Genomic DNA, 13,093 nt, shown 5'->3' with positions numbered 1-13,093 from the left:
GCAAAACGAGAAGTACACTCTTTTATGGACAAATTTTAACTCTACACCCATTATTTCAGGATGGAGGGAGTATAGCCCAACTTGTTTTTTTTCTTCTGGGCACTACACTGCTTTTTCCCTGTGCAATGCTTGGTTCTACCCTTTTTCTCATTGTAATGGTCACTTTAAGTCAATTTTTCCCACACACATTTATTTTGTACTTCACTACAGTGTTGACCGTGCTACTACTATTTGTGTTAGTGCGCCAAAAACAAAATGTTATTTTCTAAGTGCCAAATTAATCTAGGGCGTTGGTTGTGAACCGGTGAACAAAAAAGAGATAGCCCAAAAGAGGAACACACCAAGGTACAAAAACTAGCATATATGCATGTTTCTATGTACATATATATGACCCTGGGTTTGTAGATAAAAAACATTCATATATGCGCTTACTATTAATATACATAAGTTTATGCTGATTCTCTTGGTTTAGGTATATATATGGTTAGGCATCACTACTAATTCAGAAAAAACAAAAATGTAACCCATCAAGTGAAGTCATTTTAAGTGACCTAACAACTAAAATTCATATATAGGATTTGTATAGGAATTATGTAGGATTTAGATCACATGTGAATTTTCCCCACACTAGTTGTTTGATTCATAGGAACATATCCTATAGGAAGACAAACATGCAAATCCTATAAGAATAAAACATTAGGTCATACCTCATGGAAAATTTCCTTTGGCACAATCAAACACAACTCATCTTCCTATATGATTCAACTAGCCATTAAATCTCAATCCTATGTTTTTCATATTTCTATGGTTTTCCCATCCTATGAATCAAAGGAGCCTTAGGGCTTATATCTTTTTTAGAAAGGCAAACTATGTTAAGATTGGCCAAGTTTTACGAAAAACCTTTGACATGCAAACAAAGTTGAGTCATTTCGTTTGAATCGGAGGGAGTACATTTGACGTTATGGTACTATTTGACAGCTGCTTGGCACTGTATTTTTTTTCGAACCAAACTTCCCCCTTCATGAAGCTTTTATTTTGGGATAGAGCTTCAGTGACTTGATACATCCATATATCTAGACAAAGTTGAGTCAATTCATTTGAATCAGAGGGAGTACATTTGACTATATGGGTACTGTTTGACAACTGCTTGGCACTGTCTTCTTTTTTGAACCAAATTGCCCCCTTCACGAAGCTTTTATTTTGGGATAGAGCTTCACTGACTTGATACTTCCAAGTCTCACAGTGACTTGGTGCCACCATCCACCATCCATCTCAGATCCAATGTATGCGATCGACTTAGAATTTAAACTAAATAATTATTATAATTGCTCAGAAACATTTCAAGAACTTCCAGTTAATCGTGCATATTTCGATTTATAATTTGGTGAAGTTTCATTCGATTTGAATCAAAGGTTTGTGAGCAAATATATACTATTTAGTTTAAACTAGTGCTCGTATACGTAAAAAGCTCTTTAATCACAAGCTAGTCGTCCGAGTGGGATGAAATATTCACAGATTTTAGAACAAGGCATCTACATTTTACTGGATTTTTTTCATAATTTTCTGAATAATTTTTGTTTTTAGGTTCGAAATAAGAGATAGTTTGGAACGTTGGATCTCAAATGGTTGGTAGATGGTGGCACCAAGTCACAATGAGATTTAGAGACTTCAAGTCACTACAGCTCTGTCCTTTTATTTTGACAAACTGCAGAGCCGCTGGTGCATCTATGGTTGCGTACGGCCGACGCCGATTCTTAGCAAGGAAGTTCTTCCTATAAGTAGTAGTATCCATACTCCACTCCAAGGCATGTATAAAAAAAAGAACCCATCCCGTTCTCATTTTCCCGATCACTCTTCTCTGAAGATGGAGGAGGCCCTCTTCTTGTGCCCCCTCTGCCTGCTGCCCTTCAAACCCCCCATATCCAAGGTCGCTCCCTTCTGATTTCATTCTTAGGTTCACCTGTGAGAAATGTCAATGACAACTGATGCCACGTACGTTGTTCCGTGCAGTGCAAGGGCGGTCATATGGGCTGTCGGCGCTGCGTCGGCGAGCTTGCGCCGAACCCGTGCAAGAAGTGCGAGCAGCCGGCGAGGTTGCCGCCGTCGAATCGATCTGGGGCAAGATTGCCGCCGTCCAATCGATCTGGGGCAATGGTCAAGTGCGTCGGCTGCCAGAGCTTGGTCGCCTCCACAGAGTCCTACAAGCACTATATCGCGTGCCCGCATGGTCCGTGCGGCTGCACAGAGGCCATCAATACCGGCTGCAGCTTCACCGGCCAGCCGCGGGAGCTCCTGGTACACCTCCAAGCATCCCACTCCATCTCAGTGTTTACGTTCCAGTATGGCATACCCGCCTGGTGCATAGTTCGTGTTCCGGTACAACCGCGGGGACACCTGTTCATCGGCAGTGGGGAAGAAGACAGTAGCGTGTTCGCCATCACCGTTGGCGCGCTCGGCCCGACCACCATTGTGTCCTGTGTGTGCATCAGGTCGGCCGCGTGCTTGTTTCCGATGTACAAGGTGCTGCTGCTGGTGATTGGTCCACCGGCGCCGGCGACGGCTGGGACCAGTGACCTCTCGACGGACACCTTGATGGCGGTAATCGAGACGACGAGCTCCCCGACGCCTAGCTCGATCATGTTGCAGCAGCTCACTTCTTTCCTGGCGGTGCCGCCCCGTTACGTGAAGCAGAATGGAGGGCAGCGTGTGTTGCCTATCTGCGTTTGCATCAACAAGAAGGTTATACAATAATCTTCGTTTAATCATACTGCAATGTAGTTACTCGAAGATCGGAGGGAGTAGTTTAGTTCGAAGTAGGGTTCGTTCGGATGTATTTTGGACTTGTATAGTAGTACTACTACTCCAGAACTATTAGCTAGCTAGTTGGAGTGCTAGAATGCAGCTCGGAGTATTAGTATTTTGGTAGTACTATATATATGTGACTGCAAGTTCAAACTAAAATGGAGTATTTCTTGTTAATGTTGTTCTCTTGGAGTCATCATTTTTTTCTGAACGTGCTAACTATGCTATATTGTCTAAGGATTCGTTTAGTTTTCTTTGGTTGAATTCATATTTCGTCTCTTCCTAATTTGGCAAAACTGCACTGTCATGGGCATTCTTACAAGGTCGCTGAAGTTTCGAAGTTTCTTAATGTATATTGCGTAGGGTGTACCCGCTTAACATGGATCTGTTGCATTTTAGGGTTGTATTTTTTTTTGGCAATTTTCAGGACCATACAATAGCACGCCTTCAGTTGAAATTTGAATTACTTTTCGAAAAGTGGCCGATACTAGCATGGAGTAGTAAATTTTTTTTGTACTCCCTCGATCCCACCTAAAGTGTCTCACCTTTGTTAAAATTTAGATGGATAGATGTTTTTTTTTTTACAAAGTTGAGACAACTTTGGTGGGATGGAGCCACGGAGTTGATGGCGAGAAGGTTGATGCCTTGCTAGGTTGGTGTACGTTGCAAAAAGAACAAGGTTGGTGTGTATTTGTTTTATTTGTTCACCATAATACTGACATGGCCATCGATTTGATTAGACAACACAAGCCTGGGATGTTTCACTTATTTATTGTAGGAAGCACGATTAATGGACTGTAATGATGGAGCTACTCCTATAGTCCGTCTGCTCCTACTCGGGTGTCGGGTCACAGTCACACTCTCCTCTTTTTTTGAACACATTCACACTCTCCTCTTTTTTTGAACACATTCACACTCTCCTCGAAACTGCAGTAGGCAGTATATGCATAAGAGGAGGAGCGTCTCGGTTCACCTCCGTCGTCTATCCCCACTCCGCCCAGCTTCCATAGCACGCGCCCGCGTCTCCGCCATGGCGCTTTCGCATCCTATCCAGCAGTGCCCAGTTTGAGAGCCTCTGTTCTCCAACTCAAACCCCCACCTGCCGCCATTGATCGCCATCTCTCTCCCAATATTCGAATCAGTAAATCTCCCAAGAAAATACCAACCCCATTGTACCACCTGCCTCATTGCGATGGCGAAATCGAGCAGGGTCTGTGGATCTGGGCTGTTTCACAAGGTGTTTACGGAAGGCCCCCTTGAAGTGTTCATCAGCCAGTGCGACGCCATCACCGTCGCGTCCCTAGTCGGTTCCTCCAAAAGTATTCTTCAGTCAGCCAAATACAGTGCCACTCTGCCTGCTTCTCAGCCTTTTGGCCTTCCGTGTGTTCTCTGTTGTGACCCGGCGGATAAATCATGGGTGTTCAAGGAGGATTTGCCGGTGCACAGCAAGTGCAAACTAGTGCCGCTGGACAGGTTCTCCTATGATGGCCTAATGCCACACGGTAAGGATGAGGAGCGGGCAGGCGCCAATGGAGATTGGATCGCCATGGTTGGCCCCGAAGGCAAGTGGAACCTCCTCAATGTCTACACTCATCGCAAGATTAAGCTTCCATCTTTGAGGAAGAAGTTGGAAACCACACGCAATCCACTTATATTCGAGTATCAGCGTTCTGCTATTCAACTGCAGAAGATAGCTATTTGCCATGTTCCTACAGCTGCTAGGGGGTATAAAGATTTCTCCCTTGTCGCAATCTTTGACTTTGCAATTGCCTACCTCCATGGCGAATATCCTCGTACATGGATATTTCTTGAAAACCAGTTTCAGTACGGCGCCATATACTGCGATGCAATTATACATAACGGACTTGTGTTCGCCGTTACTGAGCTTGGAAATGTTTATGCATGGGATCCTAATCAATTTGGTAACATTTCCTCCCTATCTTTTTTATATACGTAACTTATATAGTATTTCACCTCTTATTTGTTGAACTGTCTTGGCATCTTTTGGCTTAAAGGAATTCCATAGGCGCACACCATAACCCTCTTGTGGTATGGACATATATAGAATTTAACATCTATAGGAATTTTAGTATGGTCTAATGTGCATGTTGTTCCGTAGGATAAAGGCCCCCTAGTAATTAAGTTTCTTTATTATTACTCCCTAGAAAATTTAAGGTAGAGTAGAAATAGAATCAATAAAGGTGCCATGCAATATTGATAAAGACTTTCATTTGTTTATATTCCCCCGGTTCTAGAAAATAAGGAGTACTATATTCAAACCATCTAAAATTTGGACCAATATTTTGGGGAACATGTTTTAAATCCATATGAAGTTTTACCAAGATGTTTGAAATATATTTCAAACCATCTTATGTTCGACCATGATTTTATAAAGTACTAGTATTGGCATCCCAATATCAAATCAATATCACTAGTAGATAAATCATGAAATATATTTTCATGTGACGTGCTCTTTCCTTTTTCAAGGTCCTATAGTGCTCCCTGCTCCATTCATTCCGTGGACGGCTGGATTTGATGGCTATGATGATTTTTTGACTCTAATAGTCGTACGTGGTGGCTGGCAAGATCTCAAGATCGTTCTAGACTTCTCCTGGTCTATGCACGTGGCGTAATGGATTTTGACGCTGACGGTGCTCCAACTTATTATTATGATAGTACCCCTTCTGTCCATTGCGGTCGCGCTGTTCACAGCTATTCGGGGTATACCTGCATTGTATTCTCGAATGACACTAGTCGGTTACTTCCAGCCAACCCGTGGGAAAGGGTTACTAATCTTGGAGACTATTCTATGTTCCTTGGGTTGAACTATCCGATTTTCATGCCAGTGGGTGGTGCAACATTTCCCCCAGGATATTTGACAAGAAGAAACTGCATCTACACCACGCCTCAGGTCATTGGCTCTCAGTTTGACACATCACATCAAGAAATTTTCCGCTTCAGTCTAAATGGCGAAGACCACCAAAGCATCTCTTTCTCAAGCAGCGGTCCAGGGGCCAACTGGCATACGGGGTTTTGGTTCATCCCAAGCTACACCAACAAGCTGGACTGGAACAAAGACAATCAGAGTTAGGGATATTTATGTAATAGTAGGATCATACTACTAGCTAGCTCAGTTGGTCTTGACTCCTATTTAACTATTTATAGCTAATGGACTTAGGTGATTAACTGATGCTATTTGCATGAACCCAGGTGCTTCTTTTAATTTGATCAAATACGGTCTATACACATGCATGGTTGTTTGGCTGTTTCAGTGTCCCTAGAGGCATACATATATACTGTTATTTAGCAATCTTTATTACAGTACAAAGGTCTTAACCTCATGGTTCACAGAAAGTATAAACGTAGATCAACCATCTAAACATAGAAGACATTCTAGTGTATGATTCTTACATATACACATCAACATCCTATCAGAAAATCTTAATGTGAATTGTACTGGCTGTACAAACCCGTGCATCATTCTCTAGCCGGTTGCACCCAAAAACCAAATCGTGGTACTTCATAGTTGACTGTATGTAGGACAACATACAGATCCAATGCGAAGCCATGGGTATCACCTGCATGACAGAACCATATTTCACATGGTTGGAGGTACTCCATATGGCATTTAAAATCATTCCTTGTCCTTCATATGGCCCTAAAAATAGTACAGTTGGATTTGTGGGTTTTAATTTTTTATTAACACACTCAATTGATTGCCCAAACATTGATTAATAATATTATTAAGGGGTGTGATGTTGAAAGCCATAAGAACAATGTGCCAAACAATCTTTGCTAGCGGACGGTAAATGTATACCCATCAGAAATAATCAGTAGACGTGCATGTTTCTTTGGTCAGAATAACTGCTGCACCATCTTAAAAGTAAATGGCATGACCATTTATTTGATTTGATAGCGTGCAGCTAGATGGCGTACATTACTATCTCTACTTCCTTGGGTCGCCCAAATCTGGAGTACTAAAAGCAAATCCTGGTGATTCATTTGACAAGACAACACAGATGCGTCCAAATTTCTCCGCCCATATTATTATAGTAATATACGAAATCTGGAGTGCGTTGCCTCATTGCCTTCCAAGAGAAGCTGCATTCCTTGCCAAAAAAGAGAGAGAGACGCTGTATTTATAACTACCTCACCGGCCGCCACTAGTACAAACCATCACTCCCTCTCCACCTCCACCTCTTCCCTAGTAGCTCCACCTCCATATCGGTGACGGACCACAATTGCGCGGCTTCGACTTCCTCTTCGACGGCGGCGGCGACAGAGGCGTGAGGCACCTTCTCTGCGGCGCATCACTCATCCTCGTCCCGCGGCAACAATGGTTGTATGTGAAATCACCATACCCTTGTGTATGGTAGAGATGATGATGTGCGGATAAAATTTTATTGGCGGTTGCTCATCCTTGTTTGAATATTTGGTGTAGATTCACATCTAGGGCAGGGTGTCAAGTGGGGTGGGTAGCGGGCTAGCTAGTTTCAGTGCGAGTGCTTTAAATCTGCTCTAATCTCAACCACTATTTGCTCTAATTTTCTGCTTTGCGGGACGATTCGCGGACGCCGCTTGCAACCCTAATCTAGGGTATTGATCCTAGTTTAGTAGACTACTAGGATTTACATGCCAATTTGTTTTTAGACTAGATCCGGATATTTGTCAATACTACTACGTACTTGTTCCGTTCGTATTTAATTGACTCTAGTTGAAAGCATCGACAGTTCATTTTCTTCTCTCCCTCGCGTCGACTAATTAAAACCGAACAGAGGGAGTATTAGGAATCCATGTGCATTCGTACTACCAGTAAGGTATTGCGTTGTTGCAGAGGCTCAGTGTAATCAATATCTTTCGATATTAATATACTCACTTTATCAGAAAATAAATTAGTAATCCATGTTCAAACTTGCTAGTTTGATCGACGTTTGATGATGATTTGTGAGGCCATGTATGGGCCTAGTTTGTTTTGCCTGGTGGTCAGTAGGCTGATGATTTATTTTTTTGCTTGGTCGATCTGTGGTCGTTCCATGGCCACTGCTGATTAAGCATTACTAGAATCAACAATTTTTTGCTTGTCTGTTGATTGGAAGTGTATGCACTCTTCTGAAGAGCACCATCGCACGATGATTAGTCTTAATGGAGATGCAGATGTCGATCAAGAGGGAGAAACATATCTTGATCATGCATTTCTCACGAGATTACTTGGTGATTGGAAGTAGAATCCACAATTTGTTGTGCAAACTTCTCAACATATGCATATATTCAATGAATTGGCTTTATGTGATCAATAGTACTTCTTATTGCAGATGGATGGAGGGGAAAGAGCGAAAAAACCGATACTTAGTGAGATGACTTCTCATTCTGTGACTTCTGATATCCCAGATGACAAGGTAAATATATAGAACGACGATTCGTAGGTGATAAAAGCAGAATCCACAATTTGTCGTGCAAACTTCTCAACATATGCATATATCTGATTAATTAGTTTTATGTGATCAATAGTATTACTTATTCCAGATGGACGTAGGGGAAGGAACGAAAAAGCGGATGCTATGTGAAATGATTTCTAAATTTGTGTGTTCTGATATCCCAGATGACAAGGTAAACATATGGACCGATGCTTGTTTTGCCGCTGCCCCTATTAGATGGCTAGATGCTCTGGTCTAATTTCTGTTCATGTGCTTATTATTGCAGAAACATAGAGTTGAAGAAAACTCTATATTGTCTGATGACAAAGGTGAAATGGCATGCCAGTCTTTTAAACCTCCGACGCCACCTTGTTTACTGTCTATGGAGACTGATGCAGCTGGACCTGGTACTGATGAGCCTATACCTCGCATCATCGTGCCGCATGAAGAAGGTTGTGGATTGGGTTTACCCCCTGCTGTAGAAACCGGTGGTGCAGCTGGAGCTGCTAGTGTAGAGCCTCTAGTGAACGGTGTCGTGACACGGGAATTCTCTGAACTGGAGCAAAACGGTTTACCTATTGTCAAGACCGATTTAACTGGTGCTGATGCTGGAGTTGCTACTGATGATCCTGCACCCGAAGGAGGTTTTGTATTGGTAGAACCCGTCATGACTATGCCCACAGTACTGACTGGTGGTGGACCTGGAGCTGGTAGGGTAGAGCCTCTAGCGAAAGGTGTCGTGCCACGAGAGTCCTCTGAAGTGGATAATGGTGGTTTACCCTCTGTAGAGACTGGTGGTCTACCTGGAGCTGGTATTGTAGAGATTTCAGCAAACGGTGATGTCCCACCCGACTCCTATGAACTGGAGCATGTACCTGATGTGCCTTCTGTAGAACCTGACGCACCTGTAAGTAGTGGTAATGATTCCGCTGAATCTAATCAAGAAGGAGGATCTGCATCTCTAAGACAAGATGTGAGCTGTCATTCACCTGAACCTGAGCTGAAGTCAGCAACGGTAGCTTATATAGCACGGACTGTCCTTCAAGCTCTAAAGATCCAGTTGGGTGGTTCACAGGACCAGCTACTCCAAGCCATTGTCACTACAAAAGACCAGCCAGCATGCTTCGTCATCTCCTGCATACTGTTTGACAAGCTGAAGCACTGCAACTGGCGCATTGTTCAATCCCATCAGCATGGAGAGAGGCGCTATGTTTATGTCAAGATGATTCATGCTGATTTGGTAAGGTTCCATGATAAGATGTATGGGTGGGGTGAGGCAAGAGCCACATTTTGTAGCATTCACACAGTCTTCGCTCTTGAGCCAGACCCCATGGATGCTTACCCAGTGGTGCAGCTGTCCTGACTTGATATATGTTTTATGATCAGTTTGCTGCTGTCGTGGAACTGTGATGTGGAGCTACCTTTCTTATGGTTTCTAGGCTTTTGGTTTCATGATGTATTATGGAGCTTACCTTAGGACTTTCGCATGCGTTTGGCTGTTGACCTGTAATGTTTGTGGTTGGTTGTCTAATCTACTTGGCACAATCACATTGCAAAGGCAAATGTTCCTTTTCTCTTTAATTGTTATTATGATTTATGTGTTATAACCAGGCAAGAATATGCAATCTTGGTTCTCTGACCGATATATATGTACATACAACTTTTGTTCACATAATAACACTTACACGGGAAAAGAGTAGCTTTCTCTGTTGGACAAACACCAAACCACAAAAGGGTAACAACACAATATCCAAACTAGGTACGGCACCTGTTGAGCATACATGACTTTTGGCGTAAAATCACGTTAACCAACACTAGCATCATCTTGTTCTTTGCAAGGTGCTATGCTTATCAGTCTAATCCCAATACACCACCTACTTCAGGTGGCACGATGATGTCAAGTGCAGGCTCACCAGTACCAACTCTCTTGCATCAGGCTCCATTGAAGGTACGCCACTGCTGCAGTAGACACCATTAGCAATGCAAGCTGAAGGTGTTCTTATCCTCATATCAGGATCACATAATACAGGTGTCAAGCTTCATGCACTAGCCAACACAATCAAAAGTCCGAACTAGGATCGCTAGGAAAAAAAACCTGAAGATCTTTTTTTCGAATCCCACGCTGAACATCTTTTTCACTAATTAGGTAAGCTCCTGCTGACAAACATATTACAGCAACTCCAGCAGTGGCTCAATATTTTGGCGCTGTGGGCTGATGCTGCGCATGGAGCCGGCAATAGCTTCACCGGAAGCTGCAAACTGTGGCGGCCAAATGCAGGGCTGAAACAGCGTATTTTCAGAGGCGCTATAAATGCAGCGCCAAAAACAGAATATAATGAAAAATAGAGTGCAGTAAAACAGAAGATCAAACAAAGACTAGAAATAGACATAAAATAGGATAAAATTAGCTTGATAGATACTCCGTAGTTCATATTTTTACAAAGTAGTGCGATAAAACTAAACTAAAACTCGACATCTGACGAGTCCGGTGTCGTGCCCGACACCGGATCCGACGAGAAGAGGTCAATCCAACGGGGGTCGTCCTCGCCAATGGTGGTCGGCCCGGCGAGCTGCGCTTCGATGAAGGCCCGCTTCGTCGCCTTCTCCGCCCTCCGTCGTGCGCGGTCCTCCTTCTTCGCAGCCGCCTCGTCGCCTTCTCCGCCCTCCGTCTGCGGAAGTGCTCGTTCTCGGCGGCAACGTCCTCGGGGAAGCGGGCCGCCCACTCGCGCGCCGCGCGCTCGTCCCGCTCGGCGATGCGCAAACGGCGCTCCGTCTCGCGGCGGTGGCGCTGTTCCTCCTGTCTAACGATGTACGGCGGCGGCGCGAGATCCTCGGCCTGCTGGCGCGTACACACGTCATGGAAATTCATCGACGATCGCGGGCGCCCGAGCCGCCACGCCACGGCGTCGTACGCGCGCGCGGCCTCGTGCGCGGTCTCGTAGGTGCCGAGGCCGATGCGCTCGCCGCCGTCACGTATCTCCGCGTAATACGTACCTTTGGGGCGCGCGCGGACGCCGCGGTACCCCGTGCCCGAGACGCGGCAGTACCGCGAGCTCGACGCGAGACGAGGCATGGCGGCGGCAGCAGAAGCGGAGCCGCGGCGGCGATATTAGGCGCAGATGGGCAAATTTCAGCAACCCGTGTCCATCTTTTTTTTTGGCAGGATTACGCCATGTACCAACTTCCAATTAGAAAATAGTACTGTTCAGCCTTCCCCTGTTGGGCCCAATATTTCACTTTGGGTTGCCAACGGCCATCTACATGGTAATTGCTATCGGCCTACTTGCTCCGGCTGTTGAAGCCCAATAACTACAAATGGGCCTTTCTGCTCATGCAATTTCGGCCCTTTTCTAATGAAACACAGATCCTATGAATGGCAAAAAAAATGTGGAGATTCTTGATACGTCTCCGACGTATCGATAATTTCTTATGTTCCATGCTACATTATTGATGATATCTACATGTTTTATACACATTATATGTCGTATTTATGCATTTTCCGGCACTAACCTATTAACAAGATGCCGAAGAGCCAGTTGCTGTTTTCTGCTGTTTTTGGTTTCAGAAATCCTAGTAAGGAAATATTCTCAGAATTGGACGAAATCAACGCCCAGGGTCCTATTTTTGCACGAAGCTTCTGGAAGACCGAGGGGGAAAGGAAGTGGGGCCACGAGGCGCCGCCACACTAGGGCGGCGCGGCCCAGGCCTTGGCCGCGCGGCCCTAGCGTGTGGGGCCCTCGTGTGGCCCCCTGCGTTGCCCTTCCGCCTACTTAAAGCCTCCGTCGCGAAACCCCCAGTACCGAGAGCCACGATACGGAAAACCTTCCAGAGACGCCGCCGCCGCCAATCCCATCTCGGGGGATTCAGGAGATCGCCTCCGGCACCATGCCGGAGAGGGGAATCATCTCCCGGAGGACTCTTCACCGCCATGGTCGCCTCCGGAGTGATGAGTGAGTAGTTCACCCCTGGACTATGGGTCCATAGCAGTAGCTAGATGGTCGTCTTCTCCTTATGTGCTTCGTTGTTGGATCTTGTGAGCTGCCTAACATGATCAAGATCATCTATCTGTAATTCTATATGTTGTGTTTGTCGGGATCCGATGGATAGAGAATACTATGTTATGGTGATTATCAATCTATTACCTATGTGTTGTTTATGATCTTGCATGCTCTCCGTTATTAGTAGAGGCTCTGGCCAAGTTTTTGCTCTTAACTCCAAGAGGGAGTATTTATGCTCGATAGTGGGTTCATGCCTCCATTAAATCTGGGACAGTGACAGAAAGTTCTAAGGTTGTGGATGTGCTGTTGCCACTAGGGATAAAACATTGATGCTATGTCCAAGGATGTAGTTATTGATTACATTACGCACCATACTTAATGCAATTGTCTGTTGTTTGCAACTTAATACCGGAAGGGGTTCGGATGATAACCTGAAGGTGGACTTTTTAGGCATAGATGCATGCTGGATAGCGGTCTATGTACTTTGTCGTAATGCCCAATTAAATCTCACTATACTCATCATATCATGTATGTGCATGGTCATGCCATCTCTATTTGTCAATTGCCCGACTGTAATTTGTTCACCCAACATGCTATTTATCTTATGGGAGAGACACCTCTAGTGAACTGTGGACCCCGGTCCTATTCTTTACATCGCATACAATTTACTGCAATACTTGTTCTTTACTGTTTTCTGCAAACAATCATCTTCCACACAATACGGTTAATCCTTTGTTACAGCAAGCCGGTGAGATTGACAACCTCACTGTTTCATTGGGGCAAAGTACTTTGGTTGTGTTGTGCAGGTTCCACGTTGGCGCCGGAATCCCTGGTGTTGCGCCGCACTACATCCCGCCGCCATCAACCTTCAACGTGCTT

This window comes from Lolium perenne, chromosome 3 (assembly GCF_019359855.2).
Source record: "Lolium perenne isolate Kyuss_39 chromosome 3, Kyuss_2.0, whole genome shotgun sequence".
Classification (NCBI taxonomy): Eukaryota; Viridiplantae; Streptophyta; class Magnoliopsida; order Poales; family Poaceae; genus Lolium; species Lolium perenne.
Note: the sequence above shows the minus strand (reverse complement) of the source record.